Source organism: Acomys minous, assembly GCF_964271855.1.
Source record: "Acomys minous genome assembly, chromosome: 10".
In the NCBI taxonomy this organism is placed as follows: Eukaryota; Metazoa; Chordata; class Mammalia; order Rodentia; family Muridae; genus Acomys; species Acomys minous.
Genome location: NC_140491.1, coordinates 72239003 through 72263830, shown reverse-complemented (window position 1 = coordinate 72263830; position 24828 = coordinate 72239003). Strand labels below are relative to the sequence as shown.

Here is a 24828-nt window from a genome sequence, read left to right as displayed (position 1 = left end):
GAAGGACATACACTTGGCTTCATTATTAGATGGCAGCAGAGCTCTGGCAAAGGTTACAATCTCTACAGTCCTTGACTACAGGAGAATGTTGGCACAACCCTCCCAGCTAACCCCACAGATAACTGATTATTTCAGAGACAGTGGAACATTTCTAAGCAGAACTACAAAGACAGTGAAGGCAATAATCCAGACACATTTTTTTCTTACAGCGTTTCAGTTGATTAAACATTATAAAATTCTTTAACATAAATATTCACCTTAAAATTATATTGTCTCCTTGATTTAACTGGTCTTCAAGAACTAAAAATTTCTGAGTAATGCTAGGCTCAGGCCTGCTTTATCACTGTAAGACTCAATGTTCTTCAATGATAGAATTCAAACATTTCATTGAATCATTATTTAGTAAGTCCTAAAAACCTTTTAAAATTAATCTTTCATGCACATACAGCTTATCCAAAGTTGAGCTATAATTAGACAGCTCTGGCATAAATGAGCTTACTACTTTATTTGCTCAATCAGCCTATGTCTTTCAGTAATTATAATTAATTCAAGTCCCTGACGCACCTCCTAGCAAACAATGTAAAAACATCAGACAAAATGGAAATAAATAGCCTTACATTTCTCCAATTATGACATTCACTTTCATCTTCAAAATGTGGGTCTGCTCTGTGGAAAACACACACACACACACACACACACACACACACACACACACACACACAGAACCCACAACCCATCAACCAAAACACACTGTGCTTTTTCCATAGGAAGATACAAACACAAATGGTCAATTGGAGAATTTCATTTAAACAGTTTGTAAATGCACAGAAACAGAAGTAGCAAGAAAAAGAGAAAGCAAATTATTATTTTGTATCTAGCATAGCCCTAAAAGAATCAGTTGGAGTTATACATAAAATTTATAACTGCAAAGCAGTATCCAAAACTCTACCAAGCCTTCACAAGTCTCCTGGGCAGAAACCAAGGGGAAAGGAGCAAGAGGAAGGAAACTTCCGTTTTAAAAATGAGGGTAGAGAAGGGTCCAGGAGTGCTAAGGACAGTTAGTACCAAACACATGAAAGACAACCAAGTGTGCTGGAATGGAGGCAGAAGCAGGAGGATCACTGCAAGTTTGAGGCCAGCCTGGCCTCTATAGTGAGTTCCAGGCCACCTAGGCTCACAGCAAGACCCTGTCTCCACAAAAGGAAACAAAAAAATGAACAGTAAGACATGTTGCCTGCCTGTGTCACTCTGTGAAATCAGGGAACGCACAAAGCACAACAGAAACTGAGTCGGCCACTAAGCTGGCAGTAAGGATTCAGACCTTCCTGTGTACAGGCCTGTGTGCGTCCTCCCCCGCCCCTGCCTCCCCCCACCCCCCACCCCAGCCTCCGCCCTGCAGCTCTCTGCTCCTCCTCCCAGGGCAACTCTCACAACTGAAGTACAGAATATGTAGCAAAGGGTACAAATGCTGCAGTCACAACTTCAAAACTTGGGGTCACCAAAGGAAAGGGAGGAAGAGGGACAGAGGAAGTGCTGCCTCAGCTACTCAGGAGTGGAGCAGCTTCAGGTCTCCTTGCTGTTGGGTACACAGAGGAGTCTAGTAAGCCTATGTTTATGGGGTTAAATGCAGACAAGCATACGCTCCTTAAAAAGCTGGCAGCACCTCTTCAGTTTTCACAAGCAGCAGTCAATACTGACTTACAGGCCACAGGGACAGCCCCTGCTGGGCTAGGAGACAAACCTGAAATTGTGAGGTCTGCTAGGAAGTCTGGTACTTAGGTGGCGGTACGTCAGTGTGCTCTCATCCAGGGAGGAAAAGTAACAATCTGCCCCCCCAGAGGGAAGGGCCAGCAGCATACGGTATCGGCCTCCACCCAGGCTAGGGACTTAAGGAGGCCACGGTGCTTCTCGGGCTGCAATCCTTTGCAGAAGGGGCAGCCCGGACTTGCTCTCTAGAAGAAACTCAAGACTGGCGCTTGGGCCCCCAGGGTACCTATCTCAGCCCCCTGGCATTTCTTCATGCTCATCCTGAGGCTCAGTTGGTCTGATCTCCTTTGAGGACCTAACTAAACCAGACACAGGCAGAGTCGGATTTTTATCTTATTAAAATAGATATGGCTAATTTGTCTTTTCAAATTCATTTTAAATTAAATTGGATTTCCTCGGAAGGCTGCTGGGTCAGTTCCCCTGCTGGAAGGCAGGACAAAGGTTAATTGCACGCCCTTCACCAGCTCTTCTGCTCTCCTGGGCAGACTCTGATAACCTGCCCCAGAGGTGGGGAAGGATTTGGTTTATTGGGCAATAATGCTGCCATTAGAACCATTTACCATTATGCCAGGAAACAGGTTTTTAAAAAACAAAACAAAAAACCCAAGATATGATTGTAGTAAGAGGAAAGGTATGTAACAATACTAGGTGTGTTACCAAGAGGCTAGTTCTTTTAAAACACAAAACCAAAGACTACCACCTGAACACTTAGCATCCTTTAAAAGGTCCCAACTAATGCAGAAGTGCACCCCTTCCAAGTTTCAACGGAAAATTCTACTAATGCTTTCACTTAATTTATCTCATTTTAGACTGCCTTTGTTCATGAAAATTTAACCCAGTAACTCCCTGTTATACAAAGCATAACAAAGTATGAATACTTAAATACACTGTAAATAAACACTTTATCTATTATATTTTTGTATTCTAAATGAGTGGCTGCACTTAGCATGTCTGCCTTGCACAGCACCATACTATTTTTCAATTAAAAGTCCAGATGTTTCAAAGGCTCCAGTAGGCAATAGCAGTTATGAGAAATGCTTTCTCTGCATTGTAATCATCACCACCACATCAGCTCCAGGCTGTATTAACATACTCATGTTTTATTCCAGCTCCCCTTCTCACATAGCAGGGAATTGTGCAGCGTAGCATAGACGCTCAGGCCCAAGCGCTGGCCAGTCAGTTTCCTCTCCAGACATCCCCTGAGCTGCACATTCTCACACACAACTGCAGGGCGTCATGGAACAGATCTCACTGTAGGTAAGCTTGATTCTTAGCAGGAACAATGATCACTCTGATTTTCTTCCTGGTGCTGGGGACTAAGCCCACAGCCCTGACATGCTGCATAGCATTTTAACCCTGACTGCTTCAATAATTTGTATGTGTGCGCACAGGAATGAAGCACTGCACAGACACCACAGTTAGGTTCAAATACTAATGTGCTTATGTACTTGCTTGTGCCTAGTTGATATTAAACATCAACTAGAACTTGGAGCATATAAAAGCCACCCATTGTTTGTTACAATTGAAGTCATTTATTCTCATTTTTAAGCCAGTGTCACCTCTTGAACAATTCACCTGGGCTAAGAGCAAACAAGTACAACAATCACCCTTGCTCCCATTTGACAGAAAACAATACCAGAGCCAAACAATGCGGTTCTGACAGCTGCAACACAAATGTTTTTGCATTAATATCCTGTTAATTAAATAGCCTCTTTACCCTCAAATAGAAGCAAAAGACCTATATTATAAAAGACATTCCTATGCCTGGACAACAGTAATTTGCAGAAAATTACAAGTCCTTATCATTAAGAGAAACATTACAAGATTAACGTCCATCCTAATTTTGAGTTATTTTACGAAATTCTTTCTTTGGAATACTCCAGGAGGAGCTATTCTAATGCAGATGCTATTCAAAGACAAATGCCATTACCAACGTCTGAACCTCAGAAGGGTCAATCCTGGCAGGTTCCATCTCAGCATCTGCAAAGACAGCTTCTGCTCCTTCCTGAAGGAATCTTAGGTGGAACATTTTTAATACATCACCATGTCACTTTTTAATGTGCTCCAATCTATTAACCACATGGCAAACTAACAGGGATTTTTAAAATATGGGTTTTATGGCTTTGTGCTGGTGATTAATTAAATAAATAGCCACCATTTCACAAATCATCCCACTAATTAGTCTAAAACAGACACTTTGCATTCAGTGGTCTTCCTGCCGTCTGAAGCTCACAGAAGGGCAGGAGCTGTGCAAGATGGGCACGTAACTGCACGTTGGTGCCCACTGTTGCAGCTCACGGCTGGCACCTCACCCTGCCACCCAGAGGCAGAGGTGCCATCTTTGCAGGTGCTGTAGTCAGCTGGAATTTGGTTCCAGCTGCTCAGAAAAGATGTTCCCCTTAATTATTCTTTTACCCTAAAGGAAACAACGAAACAACAAAGGACTTAGTGCAGCCTCCAACTGCAAACACAAGAGGCTTCACCAACATGGCTCAGGAGCAGGTGAGGGAAGTAGATGGGACAAACCTGAGGAGATTGCTAGGTCAGGGCAGCTTTTCTCAAAGCCTGAATCTTGAATTCAGACATTAAGCAATTGCTTCCAAGTTTCTACTAAAGACTGAGGTCACTCTCTTTTGAGACTGACTGGAATTCAATCATAGTTGTTTTAGTAGTGTATTTTAAAAGATAATAATTCCTCTGAAAGCAAATTAAACTAAGAAACACTTTTTAGTGCCAGAAAAAAAAAATCAAACAGGAATGTATCAAGAATCTGATTTCCTTCAGGAAATACACTGAGAGGCTTCCAATCTTGAATTCATTACAGAGGGAGGAAGGAGCCTCCACGGGGAGACACACACTATCCTAGTGTGAGGGCTGCACTCCTCCTTGGCTTTAGCAGCATTTCTAAACAATGAGGGTGGAAGTGGGAGGATAGGAGGGGAGACCTGCCCTGAACCAAGCAGGTCCAGAAGAGTCTGGAGCCTTTATAACTGAGTCGTGCACCACATCTGGCCTCAGCTTCCTCTCTTGTACAGGATTCTACATCTATCCTCAGTAATTCCAAGGAAACTGAGACACAGTCCCAGTACATTCTTGAGGGGCAGATGCCAAAAGCAGCAGCCATGAGGAATCTCATGAGTCAGTGAGACCGGCTTGAAGAAAGAGCCAAGCAGACTGAACCTACCCCTGGAGATGCTGTGCCTCAGATAAGGAGACAAACCCAGACCATCCGCAACAGAGGCGAAAGAAACAAGTGTCTAGCTCTGGACAGAGCAGTGGGAAGGTGCTTGTGAAACTCTCCGTGGGACAGAAACTGAAAAGACACTGATTGGGCTTAGGAGTCAAGAGACTTGCCTTAGAGCCCTGGCTTCACTACTTACCAGTATATATCCTAAGCAAGTCTGACCACCCTCCTAATCCTTAGTTTCCCCACTTACAAACGGTAATAACAACAGTGCATTCTGCACAAGGATGCCAGTAAGAGAGAGAAAAGCATAGACACATTTTAGTAGGCAGCAGACACTCAACAGCGTCTAGATCATTAAGTTGAATCACACAAAACTCCTGGCATTCAATCATTTATGACCTACAAAGACTGTAATTTCATATGGCAATAGTATAGAGACTGAGACAATAAGTATTATGAGTGAGCTGGAGAAATAAAAGAAAATTCTCAAAAGCAGGATGAATTTCACTCTTATCAAAGGAAGATAGCCAAGATACAAAGGTATTCTTAAAAGCCTATCTCTGATTCCAACAAGACAGTAGCTGGTGTTTATTAAACACCATTATGGGCTCTTATCCCATGAATGACATACAAAATGACTATTGAGAAAAAAAATCTCAATATAGCTCAGTGAGGTAGAGTCATCCATTCTTTCTACTTTGCTAGGACGTTCATAGAAATGAAGTAACCTCCCTGAGGTAACAGATGGTAAAGGTTGGGTGCAGGCCTGGAACTGACTCCGGAGTCTGCATTCTACCGTGAATTGCCTCCCCACAATACAACTTATTCTGTGTGAAGACAAACAGCAGATGACTTACAAATTAATCTCTGGCCCTCGTGAGTGGCAGAGGTGTCAGTGGGCCTCAGGGAAGGAAAGGTTTCAGACAGCATCACAGTGAATGTGAGGGCAACACAAGCAACAGTCCCACTGCAGCTGCTGCTCCTCTCTGGCCACCATCCTATTCAAAAAAGAAAAACATCCCCCCCCCCCCAAAAAAAAGCCTAAGATTTTCATCAAGTAGCTGCTGTGCTCCCAATGCTACAGGCAACTCGTCTGGCTATGACAAAGGCAGCAAAGTTTCTTGTCTGGTTTTTCATTTGTCTATTTTTTTTTCTCTTACTTCCTAAATCCTTTGATGTACAGCTAAAAAAGAGAAGAAAACAGCACTAATACTGGGACTAAAGCTGGCACTAAAGCTGCGTGTAGTGGGACAACATTTAACTCAGGAATTAAGAGTTCAAGACTAGCCTGTTCTTCATATTAAGTACCAAGCCAGCCACAACCACATAGTGAGATCCCGTCCAGGACACAGGGGCAGTAAGAATTCAAGCCAGAGAAACCCAAACACTATGCTTTCAAACCAATCTAAAATACTAAAAGCAATCATACTCGCATTTAAGGCTTCTTGAGCTGCCTCCTAAAGATAAAGGAGATGTCTGTTCAACTAGAAGGCAGAGACACTGCATGTACCGCATTCCTTCGGCTCTTCAGACAGCATCTGATAAAGCATCTGCAGTACTGGCATCTCACAGCCCCTGCTCTTCCCAAGCCCTACTCAGGGGCTTCCCTGGGGTTTCCTTCACAACAATTGCAGCAGAGACTCTGGGAGGAGCCCAAACGAGCAGCTTTAACCTTCCTGTAAACTGATATTTCCATAGAGGATTAAGACAAACGTTTCAAATAAGCCAATTTCCTCTACTGAAAACCGAAGTGACAATAGCAGTGCCCAGAGAAAACACACAAAGACAATGATTAAGATGTACTTCTCTTCTCTCTGGACATTCAAAAAACAGAGAGCAAAAGGTTAGACGGAGGCAGACAATGTAAGCCCTTCTATTCCCGATAAGATGCCCAACTAAGCAGTTACAGAGAATCAGATTTTGGCCAGTTGCAGCAAAGTACAGGGGGAAAGCTTCAGCTTTACTTCCTAGCCAATGCCAGTAGCTGTGTGTCTCTGCACCCCTGTTGACTACATGTGTCCACTAGGAAGGCATCTGTGCCTCCTTTTCATTTAGGTACTTCCAGAACTCTGGTTACCTTTGAACTGTGGACAATGCAAACACCTGCCTATCCTTGTGGTTCCTGTGGAAGAAGATAAGCATCCTTGGGCACAGGAAGAGGGAACTCTTTTTGACACAAAGAAACAGGGGTGCCATGCCCCTCAACTGCACAGACAGTACTCCAAAACCAGCCAAGTATCCTTAGGTATCTTTTAGGAACATCACTCCCTAAAAGCTCAGAGAAGCAGACAGCATGGGGCTTTGTCTAGATTACTCTGGGCACCCTGGCCCTCTGCCCACAGTGCTGTGTATCCTTTCACTGTCTCAACAAAAACTTGGGAGTGACTATTTGCTGGGTCCTATGAGTCCTTCTAGCAAATTAGTAAACTCATGAGTGGTCTTGGGAACTCAAACTAGATTTAATTTCAGCTACCCTGCATACTGGCCTCCCAGTGCTAGCACATGGGCACAGACTATCATCCATGGTAACAAGGAGTGGCTATCTATGGGCTACCAACATGTTCTCTTATCACAGCTAATGCTACCATCTTCCACTATCAAATGTCTATCCTCCTAGCAACACTGATTCGCCATACTGTACCATCTCTCGGGTAGATCAACCACTCACTGGTGACAAGTTGACGGTGCTGAATCCCATGCCCACTGATGGGTTTACCTTTCTGTCAGAAATGCTTAAACAAGCAACAGTGCCTTGGAGTACTTCACTAAAACTGTGTAGCCCTGAAGACCAAAGGAAGGCATGGAGTAGCATACAGCTGTGGAATCCTCTTGACATTACACCCACACTACCCAAAAGCTAGGTACCTAAGAGAGTACTGAACAACTCTTTGACGATAAAGATAAGACACAAGTTCAAAGATAGCACCCTGTGAGGCCAGGTGGCAACAGCTAAGAGTAAAAATCAACAATTACATACTATGTCCCCAGGAGATACAACATGTGGCTCTAGGAACTGAGAGAAAAGTAAGAATGGTCCCACTCACTATCACTCCCCGTGACCAACAACTTACAGCATCTGAGTTTCTTGTCCCTACACACTGGGGCCCTTTTGACGGCAGGAGCCTGGTTTTCAAAGGGATAATAGGCTTCCATCAGGAGACACAATAAAAACTCCAATAAAAGTTAAAGCAACTGCAGCTGCCCAAGCTCTTTATGACAAGGGACCACAGGCAAAAGAAAAGTCACTATCCTGACAGGAGCAAATGACTCCTAGGAAAACACAGGATACACAACGGAGGTGGTAAGGAGAATACCTCATCAGTACACTTGAGGAGGGGGCATGTTTTAATACCTTTTACCTAGTTCTTATGGTAAATGTGCAAACAAAGCAGCCACAGCCAGAGCAAGGCAAACAGGGACTTAGATCGTCAAGGAAAAGGAGACAAGGTCAATTTTGCCACAAGAGCATCCTGTACCTGTGAAAGGGCTAGCCAAGGTTACAAGGACCAGAATAGACACTTAAAGAGTATCAGCTGCAGAAATGGAAAGTGCTGTTCTTTCTACTAGATTTATTTATAAGTTTCACATGCACCCAAAAATAAGGCCTGAAATACAGGCCTGCAAGTATGGCCTAAGAATATATGAGAAAAGTAAACTCATGCAGTATTTAAGAGTAGACAGGTACAGCTACTGTTATACCATCCAGATCCACTCTTCAGGAATGAAGGCACATCTAACTGCTGGGAATGGTGCTGAAGCTGGTCCTTTCCTAGAATTGAGCTGGCTAGCAAAACCAGCCTAACCTCGTCCTTAGGTCAGACACAAGAATACAGAGGCCAGGCTCCGTCCCCTGAGCCTCACACTGCTCCCAGAAATCTTGCTGTGACTACAGCATTGTTCCTTCTCCAACCTGATTCTGCTTTTTGTTTCCCTTCCCTTCTTTCCTTCAATCCCCTCCCTTCCTCCTTTTCTTTGAGACAAGGCTCCCTGTGTTACCTCAGGCTGCTCTTAATTCCTCAGCTCAAGGGATCATCCTCTTACGTCAGCCTTCTACACTGCTTTAACTACAGTGGTGTGCTACCACACCTGGCTCAAACCCAAGAGCACAAACAATTATAGGTTAAATCTTCTTGAGAACAAACAGCTTAAATTCTAAAGAGCACACCAGCAAACAATCCCAGTATTCAGAAGGCTGAGTGAGGCAGGAGGATTGCTAAGCTACAAATCAAGACACTGGGTGAAAGTGGGAGGGGAAGAAGAAGAGGAAAAGTTACTGGCAAACTAAGACCACATTATATAAAACTAGGATACTGATGACCAATTTTAACTGTTTAAAAAATAGTTTTACTGTTTTAACACAAGAAAATAAACTAATGTAATCAATCATATTAAGAGATGAAAGAAGAAAAGTCTACATAATATAACCTACATAAGTAGTGGAAAGGCACTCAACACATTCAACATTCACTTATGACTTTAAATGTAATTATTACTGGGTAAATTAGAAACTGAAAAGATCTTCCTTAACTCAAGATGAGCCATCTACCAAAATAGCAAACACTGAAGTTAATAATTAAATAGTCAATGTGTTTCTTTTCAGTGCAGTTTTGGAGGGCTCAGCCAGCTCTGCAAAGCAAGGAAACAATATAAAAGTACAAGATTGCGGTGGGGTGGGCAGCTATCATTATTTGAAAATGGCAGATTCCAGAGGGGGGGAAAATGGGAAAATTAACAGAATTAAAGAGTTTATTAAGGTCCTTGAAGTTAAATCAATGTGGAAAATATCAAGTGTATTTCTATGCATTAGCAACAAACAGGAAATAACTACTGAATCTGAAGCTACTAAGAAGGAAATATAATACTAATAAGCTGGGCATGGTGTCCTTCGCTTATAATCATTGCAGCACTTAGGAGGATTAAGCTGGAGAGGGTCCTGAGTTCTAAGCTAACCTGGGCTACCAAGCAAAACGCTATCTCAAAACAAGTATTTATTATATGTGTGTCTATGTGTGGGTGGGTAGTATATATAAACCAATTAAACAAAATATATATTAAGACTTCCATGAAGAAAAATCACATAATATTATGAAAGACCTGAAATGGAGAGTTGTAGCACGTTCAAACTGTAAAGATAACTATTTTCAAAAACATATATAAATTAAAAATTTAAAGATATGTATTTATTTATTTATGTGTTTGGACGTTTTATCTGCATATACATTTGTGCAGAACATGCATGCAATGTCTGAGGATACACGTGCACCAAAACACACAAGTGGAGGTCAGTGGACAGTGTTCTGTAATTTTCTCCTTTTACTATATGGATTCTAAGAATCAGACTCAGGTCATCAGGCTTAGGGGCAAATGCTTTTCTTCACTGAGCCCTCTTGCCAGCCCCACCAACTTTTAAATAAAAGATTAACAATTTTTTTTTTTTGTTTTTGTTTTTCGAGACAGGGTCTCTCTGAAGATTAACAATTTTTAAAACTCAGCATGTATTCCCAATTAATAAAGGTAAATATTCTTCCTTGAAATTTTTGTTTCAATTTATCACAAACATACACATAAAAATGGGATATAAAATATATTTTTCATATGTGACTTTGTGGTCCAAATGTTTGTAAGCCTCTGCGTCCACTAATTCTTACACATGTAACACGTCTATAAACAGTATTGTTTCCAGTAGCTAATAGCTGGAAACAGCCCAGGTGTCCAACAGTGAGGTGCATAAACATCCTGCAGTATGTTCAGATAACAGAGCCTCCTTGCCAGTGAGAATGAATGAACTACTGCTATGCATATGGATCTCTGAACCATCACACTGCCAGAAGAAAGCTGCGTGAGCACACTCCTAGCGTAATCCCTTCAAGCAACTGTTGGATAGATACTGTTCAGGGATACAAATACCTGGTAATAAAAGCATCTGCAGCAAGGGAGCTGAAGACACTTGTGAGCGGGACGGGAGCCAGAGGGGCCTTCAACAGTAATGTTCTTCCTTTCACAGTGGTCAGAAGATAGATGAGTGATTACTGGAGGACGATCTATATTGTGGGTATTTTTTAAATGTTTCTATAGATATTCAATACTTACTGTTAAATTTTTTGAAGAAAAAAATTTAGAAGTGAATAATTTCCTTACCTCACTGATGAGTGTGAAGCACCCTGCAAGCTTATTCAGAAGTCCCTGCATTCCAGGCAACCAATTGTGCTTAAAAACACTTGAGGGAGAAGTGTGTTAAGTCATCTTCTCTCAAATTCTGCAAATCCCTGCTAAGTTCACAAACCAAAACCACTGTCCTGGGCTGGAAGTCCAGCACAGCAGTAGGATGCCTGACAGGGTCAGGACCCAGACTGAGGGAGGGGAGAGGATAAAGGTAACAACAAAGGAGCAATCCAAGTTTAATGGAAGCTCTGGAAACCCTTAAACTGGTTTCAACTGACAACCAAAATGCTGATCTATATCAAATAAAAGACGAGACTGTTTACAGTGGACAACAAATGCATGCTCTCTGTTTACTGTCAAGCATGAGCAGCTTCCAGAGGAAAACAAAGAATACAAGTGATTTCAAAGGTTAAAAAAAAAAATCCATTCACTAGAAGCGCACAGCCTGTGTGATGTTTTTCCAACCACGGCCTTTAAAGCACAACAAACAGATGACTACTTTACATAGCCTCTCATGAGCTCTGTAGACAGCACCATTTGGAAGGCTTCAGATGACATTGCTATCCAGGCCTTGTCTTAGGTTTTCACCCATGAGAACTGGTCACAATGCTCTCTGCTTGGCATAGCACTGGCTAGCATCATTGGAGAGATATTTGCATGCTGTAACTTAGAGAATTAACACTAACTACATGCCAACTCGTAGCCCAGAGCCAAGCAACAAGCAGTAGGCACGGGGATACAGATGAAAGGAAAGAGGCAAAAAGCCACTGCTTTCTTCTATATGTTGCTGCATGCTGACAGTATTCCTATACATGGTACATTAAAATCTACGAAAATAAAAATTTTAAAGTATTATAGAAAATTTGGTTAAGAAAAAGAGCACATTCAAAAACAATAGAAAATGAGCCTATTTTTAACAGTAGAAACTATATAGGAATAAACATAAATAAACAAGACATTTGATAAGCCTTTCACATCAATTAACATAAAATATAGATGCTATAAGGAAAATATATTTTACTACAAAAATATTAATGTATAATGGATCAAAAGATACATCCATGAGCAAAGACCCAATACGCTCAGCTAATCTGCCCCGTATATAAAGAGTATCTAGAGGAAAGAAAACCTTCAGGAACCCAGTACATCTAGGAAGTTCACAACTTTGTCAAGGTTCTTAAGGTAAAAGGAGGCCAACCTCACTCGTAATAGAAATGCAAATTTAAATTACATAGATTCCCTTTTTGTCTGTTAGATTGACAAAAAGATGAACATTTGATAAATTCTGTAGTGAAGCTGTGAAGATCAGAAGCCCCCTGCCCCCACACTGCTGTAGGGTTATAACTGACACAATTCCTATACACAGCAATTTGGTAATGTTTACTAAAATGACAAAGGCATATCCCCTCTGGCCCCACAATTCTGATTTTTGAACTTTACCCTACATTTATAAGTGCGGGTGTCCAAGATGTCTAAGATTATTCACCACGGCACTGTTTGTAATGACAAAAGACTAGAAACAGCTCAGGCCACAATCAATAGGAAACTGGTTCAATAAATTACATTGCCTGGATACAGTGGAATACTATGTAGCTGTGTAAATGGATAAAGGAGAGGCTCTCTGTGAGCTGACCCTGACAAATTCCTAAATTAAGCATGGGGCTGCAGGTTTGGTGACAGAGCATGCACTTACACACCCAAGGCCCTGGGATCCACCCCAGGGTCAAATGCAAGCATACAGACATAACATTTTGTATAAAAAGAGAGAAACACACAATCACATTATATAGAGTGAGACTTTTTGATGCTTAATATCCTCTTATATTCTTGAGCCATAAAAATCTATTTTCAGCCAGTGAAATGGCTCAGAGGGTAAGGGCACTTGCTAGATAAGCCGGGCAACCTGGGTTAGAACGAATGTAAAGGTGGAAGGAGAAAGCACACACACACACTAACAGAAATAATAAATACTTTGGGGGGCTGGAGAGATGGCTCAGCAGCTAAAAGCACTTGCTCCTTTTCCAGAGGACCGAGTTCAGGTCCCAGCATCTGCTGGGTGGTTCAGTACCACCAGTAACTCCAACTCCAGGAGTCCTGAAGCTTCTAGCTCCTGCAAGTATACACACACACACACACACACACACACACACACACACACACACACACACACCCCACACACAAACCTGGAGGAGGGAATTCTTTTTAAAATCATCAACTTAAAAATGTATTTGTACAGAAACCAGAAATAGATAGCAATAACAGCACAATAATTGATTCATTTCAACATGGGTATGATTCTCACTTAATCCACGTGAACACAACCAAGCAAGTAACAGTAGCCCCAGAGAGAGAAAATGAGGTCCAGAGCTGTACCTCACAGGTGTGGGAGGATACTGGAGATAGTGTATTTAGAGCAGTCCGTGCAATGCCTTCCAAAATCAGAACTATTTTCAAGGACATTTCAATCAGTTGAGCCAAATAAAGTCAGAAAAAGTTCAGGAACCACGCTTTGGTATTTTATACACCAGGCTGGCTGAAGGATGCATCAGCAGTGCTCCCCCTTCACTGTGTGAGTCACAGGCTCGCAACACATCTGCTCAGACTCCATGACTGTGGAGAGGCTTTTAGGCAGCTGTCTGTCTGATACTTGATGAGAAAGCAACTGCTAAGTTGGGAGGTGTAAATACTGTTTATTCTTTTGTTTTGTTTTTGTTTGTTTGTTTCTTTGTTTTCTGAGACAGGGTTTCTCTGTGTGTAGTCCTGGCTATCTTGGACTTGGTTTGCAGACCAGGCTGGCCTCGAACTCACAGAGATCTTGCCTCTGCTTCCTGAGTGCTGGGACGACAGGCGTGTGCTACCTCGTCCAGCTGTAAATATTGTTTATTCTTGAAGAATAAGAAGCTATAAGTTTTAAAGTTCCAAAATGAAGGATTTTACTCCCAGGTATTGCCATTTCAGGCTTTAAAATAGTGACTCATAGACAGCAGAGTACCCCTACTGTAAAATTAATAAGATTACTCCAAATTCCTTTGAACAGCGTTGCTGGGATGCTAAGTGTAATCTGGGCAAGGCTTAAAGAGGAACACCAACTTGGTTCTCTACACATGCAGGCCACCTAGAACTCAAAAGATGGGAAGAGGAAACACCCTGCAAGGTGGCAGCTGGCTTTTCATAAGCTGACCCTGGCCCTCATGCCTGAATTCTTACCTCAAAAATGAGACCAGAGAGAAGCGGGACAAAGGCTCAGGGAACATCCTCCCTTTGGCAGACTAGCCTCAAACCCTCCACCCTTGCCACGCAGTGTCCTGACTTCTGGGCTAAAATAGTTCACGTAGTTTTCAGTTTTGTCTTTGCTGAATCTGACAACACGTGGGACATCTAACAACATGACAAAATGCAAGCCATTTTATCACTAAGGACTGAAAACTGAAATTTTACTTTTAGACAAATACACGCTAGTCACTACACAGGAAAGGGAACCAGTGCTTCTAGGCCCAGAGTTCCACATTTTAGCCATAAAATGAGGGTTCCCATGCTTTTAGAAATACCAGACAGAGTAGTACAGGAAGGACGAGCAGGCTGGCACAGCTCACCTGCTCCAGCCCCTCACAAGTGCCTCCTCAGCAGCTGCTTCTGTGTGCTCAGCACAGTGGGGTCAGGACCTCAGCAGCCTTCAAGAAGCAGGCCCGGGGGTTTGGCTCTCTCTGACCCCATTACTGGCATGGGAAGGGTAGGAGACGGCAATTCTAGTCAGGTCTGTCTCCTCTCCTGGCGGCTCATGCTGCGTCTAGGCCTGCACTATCCCAGACTGAAGTGCTAAGTCCAGTTCCTACCTACATCTGAAACACTTTCTGTAACGGTGAAAGCTCAGCTCCATAACCACACTAGTCACATCGATGGCTCAACAGTCCCATTTAGCTAGTGGCTCCCACAGTGGACGGCACACACTCAGGACAATTCCATCACCACAGAAAGTTCTAGCACACACAGCTGCTCTGGGCTCAGTAGACAGGGGTGGCATTAAGGAAACCAAATTAAGTCTACAGGTCCGATTCATGAATAATAAAATGGCTCTATCCAATTACATTTTCCTGACGTCTCCATGCAACTTTCAAGGTTCCTAAGTCAGATCAGGGGAGGTATGGTTACTAGCTAGCATGGAATTCTTAATAGCAACTGGCACTTAGGGAAGGTACATGGTGTGTTGGCCACTCTACAAGAGCTTTTTGATTATTTACTTACACTCTCAGGATAATCTTATAAAGAAGGCGCTATCAGTTTAACAACAAAAAACCAACTAGGGCTGGCAAGATGGCTTAGTGGACAAAAGGACTTGCTGGAGGCCTGACCTAAGTTTGGTCCCTGGAACCCACGTGGTGGGAAGAGAGAACCAGCTCCAGCAGGCTGGTCTCTGCCTCCACACATGTGCCGCCATGCATGCACATCACTTATAAATAAGTAAATGTAATTTAAACGTTTTTAGGAAGAGCTTGGAGAAGTGATGTGTCCACCACACTACAGAGTAGGTGAGGGGCTAAAGCAAACAGGTCTGATAAAGCACCTTCTTCACTCCAGAAGCTGTGCCCATGCCACCAGAGCCTCCTGACACTGTCACCACAGAAACACCTCACTTTTTTAAGCTATCATGTAAAAATTACTTCTTTCTTTCTTTCTTTCTTTTTTAAACATCATACAGATTACAGATGCTTTTTCTTTTTCTTCCTTCCTTTTTTTGTCTTGCAAGACAGGGTTTCTCTGTGTTAATAGCCCTGGCTGTCCTGGACTCACTCTGTAGACCAGGCTGGCCTCAAACTCACAGAGATCCACCTGCCTCAGCCTCCCAAGTGCTGGGATTAAAGGCATGTACCACCACACTCAGCAGAGGATGCTTTTTCAAAATACTATCACACTAGATAGATGACCTTGTCTAATAACCTTCCTAGTTTCTGCAGTGGGAAGAGTGAAGCTGTGGGAATGCCTGTCCTTCAATGAGAGACAAAGAGCCAGCAATGTTTGCTTCACCCGACTCTTGAGGCAACAGTCCTTATCCTCACACAGACTGTGCATACACAGGGTTGAAGATCTAATGGTACATGTCCTGAAAAGGAAACACTGGGAAGGTCTGGCCAGCAATTCCTATGTGACTGGCATCCCTGCTAGAATCAAACAAGACTCTGGAGGGCCAGTCCATTGCCTAATTTTAGTACAAGAGAGACAGAAGATCAGCAAATTATATGTAAAACTGGGATTTCTTGCCTTCCTTCATTTACAGTCTTATTATTTTACAGACAATGGTGACCTGTTCAGTTATTTAATTTTATTGTGGATACCAGGTGGCAGGATCGGCAGTGAAAGCTGGGGTTATACAGACAAACTGGACATAATCCAGTTTTTCTTTCCTTCAGCTCTCATTCTCTAAAGTCAAAGATAAATAAATAACAAAGTAAGACGACCATACCTCTAACCCCAACACTCAGAAGTAGAGGCAGGCAGACCCTTCTGCGCTCAGGGCCAGCCTGAGTTAAATGATGAGTCCCTGTTTCAAAACAAACAAGCAGGTAAACAAACAAAAAGATATCCAAATATATAATCACAATAGAGCGAGCTATCGGCATGAAGAAAGATCCTATGTGGGTTGAATCATAAAGGATGAGCACATTAACAAAGGAAAGCATTCTGGGTAGAGAACAATACGTACAAAGCTATGACACAGATAGGGCACAGTGTGTAACAATATGGAGAAAAAGTCATTCTAAATAAAAAGCTTCACTATGCAGATACCAAGAAAGTCAAATGGCTACTATGTGGGACATATTCTCACCATCACACTATGCTCCATATAAGCCATAAAGGACAAGAGTGTGTCTCATCAGCAAATCGTTCTGGATCTAGATATCCACAAGTGAAAACTAAGACTGTACCCTTATTCACTCAAGATGTATTAAAGGCCTGCATGTGAAATTAAAACGGAAATTCCTGGAGACAACCTAAGGGCTGAGCTTCACGATGCTAGAAAGATCGTAAGAGCACAGGCAGCAACAGTGAAAACAGATAATGGACTGTATCAAATCAAAACTCCCTGTAGGAAAGGAACAATCAAGAGAGCAAGACGCAGCCCTGTAACAGAAGCTGCTTCCAAACCACTAGGGGTCAATATCCAGAATATATAAAGAACAGCTACAACTCAAGCCAACAAAGCAGTGAAACCCTTATCCAATTTTCAAAAGGACAAAAGACTTGGATAGACACCTCTCCAAAGACTCACAGATGATAAGGACATGACATCAGAGGGCTGCAAATCAAAACCTTCTGTTAGCAAGGTCCAACAGAAAGGAAGCAAGCACACAGAGGAGGGAGGAAGAAGCAGTGTTGGTAAGGACACAGAGAAATGTACCTCTGTACTGCTACTGGGAATGTACACTCGTGCTCACAGTGGAAAATAATGCAGAAGCACCAAAAATTAAAACAAACAAACAAACAAACAAACAAACCCCCAAACCTACAGAGCAAGTTACCACATAATCCAGAAACACTACATCTGGGTATCTCTTACGTTCGTGAGCTCTCATGTTCACTATAACATTACTCTCAATAGCCAAAGAGGCAGGAACAACTGAAATATCTAGCTATGGATGAATGGGTAAGGAAACACACACACGAATATAATTTTCTTTTTAAAAAGAGAAAAATAATACAGAAATGTATTGGGATACAAAGTGGAATGAGTGGGAGATGCAGAGCCAAGAAAAAGTTATAGGTGTAAATGTGACCAAAACACAGTATATATGTGTGAAAATAGAATGAACCATATATATAATTGTGTTTAATTAGTATATTCTAATAATAAAGAATATGGAAATGCAGGCATGGTTAACTCCCAAACATCCATGCTAACAGAAGTAGGAAGGGCCGTCCACAATACAAAAACACTTTTAGCTATCTTTAGATTGCAATAAATGTGACTTTTGTAACAAATTTATTCCTTAAACTTTTCAAATAACATGGATTATCAAAATTAGTTTGTGGGTCTGAGCTACAAACTCTCTTTGCAACAAAGTAGGCCAGAAACTGGACTGAATGAAGACACAGATCCTGACATGGTAGAAACAGAAGCACCAGTCACAGCCAGGCAGGAGTCAAGGGCCCGGGAACTCTGACTCTTCAGTAGTGGGAGAGCTGTTCAAGGTCTCTGCTCTGCACAAGCCATGTGTTTGTATCACTTTACAGATGATGAACAATGGTGGCTTATTCAGGTGTCCGTTTCCTGCTTCTTTTATCAGGAAAGTGAAAACCCTTCTGCCAGGCTTTACTTCTGGCTTCTGCTAACCACATTCCAGGCACACTCAGCTTTCCCTTGCTCACAAATAGGGACCTCTCTCCTCACAGTGTTGCGTTTTTTGTTTGTTTGTTTGTTTGTTTGTTTTGTTTTTCAAGACAGGGTTTCTCTGCATATTCTTGGCTATCCTGGACTTGCTTTGTGGACCAGGCTGGCTTCCAACTCACAGTGATCCGCCTGCCTCTGCCTCCCGAGTGCTGGGATTAAAGGCGTGCGCCACCACTCGCCTCACGGTGTTTTTTAATCAACATTTGCATGCCTAAGAGCCTCTGGCCAGCGTAGACCCTCCTTTTCAACCTTCAAGATTGGACTTTGGATCCATTGAACGCATCTTGTTCCTCAGTCCAAATTGGTGATCTTTCAGGAGCTAGCTTCAAAAATGTCCTCTCTCCTGGCTTATCACAACGTAGTTCCTTTAAGGATCACAAATACTGTTAGGTTCAGGACTGCGTCTATCTCATTCAACTCACATAGCTTCTAGTGGTCATTACTTCCCCTCTACAAGATTATAAGCCTTGGACTGGAGAGATGGCTCAGCATTTACTATGCAGGCCTGAAGACCCAAATTCAAATCCCCAGCAGCCATATAAAAAAAAAGCTGAGCAATGCTTGGTGCATGGTTGTAACCCTGGACAGGGGGCAGGCCTGGACACGCAGGTGAAGGTGTCACAAAGAGGAAACTTGCTGGGGCTTCCTGGCTGCCAATCTGGCTCCAGGTTCAGTGATAAATCCTATCTCAAAGCAACAAGGCAAAGAGTGACAAAGAAAAACATTTGACCTTCTCCTCTGGCTTCCATGTATGGACACAGACATGCACATGAGCATGTATAACACTCCCCCCCCCCCCCACACACACCCCAGAAGCCCTTTGGTTGCTAAGTGGACATTTATAAAGGCAAAACACGTGTTCCCAGAGCTGAAAAGAAACTATAAATATAGAGTGGTTACTGAGGGAAAATTCATGAAAGAAGGTAAGTTTTATGAAAGATTTCATAGACAGAGATGGTGGAGGACTCAATATGGACGAGAGAGACAGCAAGCCAGAAGGCCTGCTCCAAGGATGAGCAGAAGACTAATAAAAAGGAAGTTCATTCTCCTAGGCAGCCTCCTTGATCAGAAAGGTCAACCGCAGCTGGGCCTCAGCCTTAATTCTCACTGTAAATGTAATAAAACACATACTAGATAAAGCACAGTGGAATTTAACCCTTACATAAAAGACAGTTGTCAGAACAGCCAATCTAGTCTCTCTGAGGCACTCTCTGATGACAAATCATTGCCAGGATTATATGCTATGGGCAATTTTGCAAAGAACTACTGTGCAACATTTTCCTATTTCTCTTCCAGAAAAATGCAGAAGTAATTATGGACTCATAGCCAGTGTAGCAAATCAGTTAAATTAAACCTGTATTTCATCTAACCCATATAGCATATGAATAACATAACTAACTTTTCTAATTTCATACTCTAGTACTCTCAAGTAAATAAAAGGGGGAAAAAGTAAAGTTTTCCCCCTACAAATAGAACCTGTCACTTCCTGGGATGTGCACTTTTCAGCTCATGCATCCTAAATGCATGTGGAGATATTATATGCACTTTCTATTTAGCAATTTAATTATATCTTTGCATTCAAAGAGTGGCAATGGTTTGCAGTAATAATCAGGTGAAAGCATTCTAACATTAATATGCTGGAATCCGATGTGTTAATTTGATGCAACTTTGCCTTGACAATATGTGATTAATTTGTTCTCAGGCTAGCCCTGCTCCCAGCTCTGACAGTTTAAAATGCTGGGTTTCTTTATCCATATCGCTATTTGACACGCCTTAGCCCACTGCTTTGCTAAGACCACTGTTAATTTGTAATGAACTTGCTTTTCAGGGGGGTGCCTTCATTTTTAATTCTGTCAGTGTCACCTCCTTGAGGAAAATTACAAGTTTCCATAGGTGTGATTACTGCCAAGTGCTGTTGATAAGAGGTTTGAGAAAACAGGGCTTTATAAAGAAGTCTGTATTTAATCTGCTGAAGCAGATTTATTGCCTCCAGACAGATAAATATAATACAAAGTTCTCTTATTTAAAAGTCATCCCCAAGTTCTCCCTAACCACCTCCTCCTCCTAAACAAAAACACAGTTTCATTTCCAGGACTCAATAATGAGTCACTCAGGGAAAAGAGGTGAGCCTGTAATAAATTTAGCAGTAACAGTGACTCTTGCCATCACGTTAGACTTGCAAGGGAGTCTTAGAGAACATATGAATACACTTCTCACAAGGTAGGAAGCAGAAAACGCCCCCAGAAACCATTGTGAGTCCACCTCCTTTCTAACTAGGCAGGTGAACATCACACAGAGCCACCCTCCCATTTTCTGTGGGCAAACTTGAGTACTGGCTGGTGATGTTACATCTGCTTTACATTCCTCCCTACAATATGAGCCTGATACTGCTTGACATGGGAAGACACAGGACCAATGCCTGAAAAGCCATGATGCTTGGCAATGCAGTGGTCTAGCAGCTGATGACTCCTGAGCGTGGTCACCCAGCTCTGCTCTCTATTTTACCTTTGTGATGGCCTTGGCAAGCAGGCCTTACTCATCTGTTTCCAGGTAAGGAAAAGAGAGCCTCCTAGTGAGTTTATCTGAAGATTTATCAGCAAAACCAGAGAATAGGGATGGAATCTACACCTTTTAGTGGATAGCCGTCTGCTGTTCATGATCACAAGCTCTGGATGAACTGTCCTTCCTCTGACTAAGCACTCCGATGTCTGATCCATTCCTCTTGGCCCTAATTCTGACTCTTCTTCCACTATTGTCTAGCAATATCACCTACTACTGCCACCAAGTCAGGTAGTCACAAGCCTGTTAATTCTACCCTCAGGTTTACCAGATGGTCTTAAATAAATGTCTATTTACAGTTAAGTCAGAAACTTAAGAGCAGCCCTGCTCACCTCAAACATCACTAGTTGCACAGCCCCTTGTCAGAAGGTGACAGCTCCCAATACTTGGTAAGCTATACTAAAACTGCTATGCAGGATCGACTGTTGAGGTCCCCTTGTGCCCAACCACCTTTTTGTCTCTATGCTCCCCAAATGCTGCTCAGTGAAAAGTCACCTAGACTCCACATGCTCAGCCAACTAGCTCTGCAGAGCACCTAAGCGCAGTCGTATCCTTGCTTGCTCAGACACACCTTGTTTTTGCCTTCCCCACAGACTACTGTCTGCAAAAGAAGTATCTTGTTCTCAGTTCTTTAATGTGCAGACCTACTAGTTTGAAAGTTATTTCAGAACAGAGACAAATCCAAGGGACTTGATAAGATTTTTCATTAAACAAAAAATCTTTAGAAGGCATGTCTGCATTTACTCACACATGCAACTCAGTGAAAAGTCAGCCAGACTCAATTGCAGCTTGGCCCATGTCTGACCTCCTGGCATCAGCTGTGGTTTCTGTGGTAGGAACAGCTGCTGCTTTGAGATGCCATCCCCTAAAGAGCACGTACTCCAGGGCAGAGGCCACATAGGAACTACTCCTAAGTCTCCCTTCTCTGATGATCTGTGTCAGAAGGAACCAAGGGAACGGCTGCTGAACAACAGGGAAGGAAACAAGCTCTGAGAATACTGTGGCTCTGCGCCAGGCAGAGGCTGAAATACCAATCTAGCAGCAAGTGCCACACCCAGACAGACAAAGGCTACCAAAAAAGGGATGTATGAAGGAGAACAAAAATGAAAAAGAAAAACAAAACTGTTCGTATTAAAAACACTAAAATGCAGTGGTATGATGGAAGTCGATCGTAGTGACACACATCTTTATTCTCAGCACTCAGTAGGCAGAAGTAGGCAGGCAGATCTCTGAGTCTGAGGCCAGTGAATTCCAGGACAGCCAGGGCTACATAGCTGCCTCAAAACAAACAACAATTACAAGTATACTGGAAAAGGTTAGTGTATGTGTGGGGTGTGTGGGGTGTGTATGTGTGTGTGTGTGTGTGTGTGAGAGAGAGACAGAGAGAGAGAGAGAGAGAGTGAGAGAGAGAGAGAGAGAGAGAGAGAGAGAGAGAGGGAGGGAGGGAGAGAGAGAGAGAGAGAGAGAGAGAGAGAGAGAGAGAGAGAGAGAGGGGTGTGAGAGAGGTATGTGTGTTTAGTAGGAGGCCTTGGGGAGATCTGGCCACTATAACATAGGACACAGTGAATGAGAAGGAAAAGAGGCAGTATGGCCAACCTACCTAGAAGTTGCTCTTGTAATGAAAGTGGGTGTGGCAAGACCTAACACAAGGGCATGAGTGACTGGTGAGTCTGGCAGATGATGACAGGAACATTCTAGAAACTGTCCTTCCTTGGATGTTACTGATTTCATAGAAAGACCCTATTTGACACACAAACCACACTTGAGTTTTTTCTGCTTTTTCTACCAGCCCCTAATCATGTTTAAACACGGGTCTGTAAGCACCCCCATCTTTCCAAGCAGAACTTACTCCCACTCTTGTCCCTCAATCACTCAGCAGAGGAAGCAGATATGTACCCTTTAATGCTGTAAGACATAAAGCATTGTGTCATGAGCAGAACAGCAGCACTCTGTCCCTAAGCACCTCATTGTCTTCTAAATGGCTCTAGCTACAAATACTCCCTCGGCAAAAGGACTTTATAAAAACCTCAGGGCAGAAGGAACCATTACCACCTTTGTGGCTAAGCCCCTTGGGTAAAGTAGGAGCCACTTGGAAACTGACTGAGAATTAACCATACAATAACAAGTGGAAGCCCTCTGGGAGCCTGCCACATCCTGAGTAGAACAGTGGTTAGGAACACTGCGAGTGTTGCAGTGCCTGGGTTCAAATGCCGACTCCTTCCTAGCCACCCTCTTGTCACCAGGATTATCACAGGACTTCCTCACAGGGCTATGGTGAAAGTGACTGATCCATGCAAAGCACTCTGAACCATGCCAAGGCACTCTAGGAAGGCATCAGTGTGTCCTCACTCACTACCTTAATTAACAGAATCAGGTACATTTCCCGCTGGCCCCTTGTTCCCTCCCAATTCCTACCCAGCACTGGGCTGAAGAGACACCGATGGGTACAGGCACTGTGGAGTAAAGGAAGAAGCCACTGCTAGGCAACTGGAAAAAAAAGTTACAGAAGAAGCAACATCTGAGTTCGATCTTGAAGAAAAAGAAGTTTACATGGAAACAGGCATGCCGTAGGGGCTCTAAGATAAAACTCACAGGGAACTTGGAAGGTTCTAGGACCCTCAGCTAGACAGTTGCCTGGAAGGCTGTGATGAGAGGACAGTGAGAGGCTTACCCTCTGCTGGAAAATGTCTATGCCTACACAGAGGGGCAGCGTACTCAAGGCACTCACCGAAGAACTAAACCATTAGGGTTTTAGCCAGAATCTCTTCATCTTTGAAGCTGGGCTTGCGACTGGAGAACTTCTCCAACTAAGACCCTGTCTTAGACTCAGCTCCTTTCTCTGAACTTAAAGATCCTTCTATCTTTGTTTCCTCAGCCAGATTCTGAGCTGGACCCTTGAGAGCAGGGAGTACCCTCTTATCAGAGCAGCCCTGGGACCTCTTATTCTGCTAGAAGCCAGACATCAGTAAACATCTGATGAATGAACACCTGGCCCTCCTCACGCTGTAAGTTAGAAAATCTAGAAACTCTTACACTCCAACATTTGGTATATCTGACAAGAAAATAATATACATTGAAAAATATTTTTCCTTTTCTTTTTTCTTTTTTCTTTTTTTGGACAGGGTCTCTCTATGTAGGCCTGGCTGTCCTGGAACTCTTTGTGTAGGCCAGGCTGACCTCAAATTCAGAGATCTGCCTGCCTCTGTCTCCCAAATGTTGGAATTAAAGGTACATGCCACTATATCCTTCTTGAAAAATATTTCTCCTTTCCCTCCCCTCCTGGAGAGTTGGCCCCAATGGAGCCATGAGAGCAGGAGAGCTGGACCTGCCCCTTACCTGCTGCAGCATTTGAAAATGCAGGCCCTGGGCAGCACAGTAAAGCTAACCCTGCAGGTGGGAGTTGTGGGTGCACCACCCAAAGGCATGAGTGTGGGAGAGCCTGCCCTGCCGCTTGTCTGCGGGGAGAGATGCCCTCCTCCCCTATGGCAGGCAGGACAGCTGGCCCCAGGGTCATAAGAGTGGGAGAACCAGCCATGTCCCTCACCAGCAGCAACACTCAGGAGAGCAAGCCCTGTACTTCACCTGGGCAGCAGGACTGGTGTTGATGGTGAGCTCGCCACAAGGCCATGAGAGCTGGAAAGCCAGCAGGGTGACCAGCTCAGACACCTCTCAGGCCCAGATCCAGGGCTTTGAGTTAGCCCACAGCCAACATATACCCCATCCATGAACTGCTGGAGCACGTGAGGGGTTCAGTCCTACAGTTCCAAAA

At 43.1% G+C, this 24828-nt stretch overlaps 1 protein-coding gene and 1 pseudogene across 7 annotated transcripts in view; one reads left to right on the top strand and one right to left on the bottom strand.

Annotated features, from left to right (window-relative positions):
- Positions 1-24828, bottom strand: part of MAPKAP1 (MAPK associated protein 1) — a 215513-nt gene that overhangs the window by 134352 nt on the left and 56333 nt on the right. The window lies entirely within an intron of this gene.
- Positions 24469-24828, top strand: part of LOC311607093 (small nuclear ribonucleoprotein G-like) — a 1131-nt pseudogene continuing 771 nt past the window's right edge. Inside the window, exon 1 of the transcript in view lies at positions 24469-24828. This exon is cut by the window's right edge and continues 771 nt beyond it. The product of the transcript in view is annotated as a small nuclear ribonucleoprotein G-like (transcript).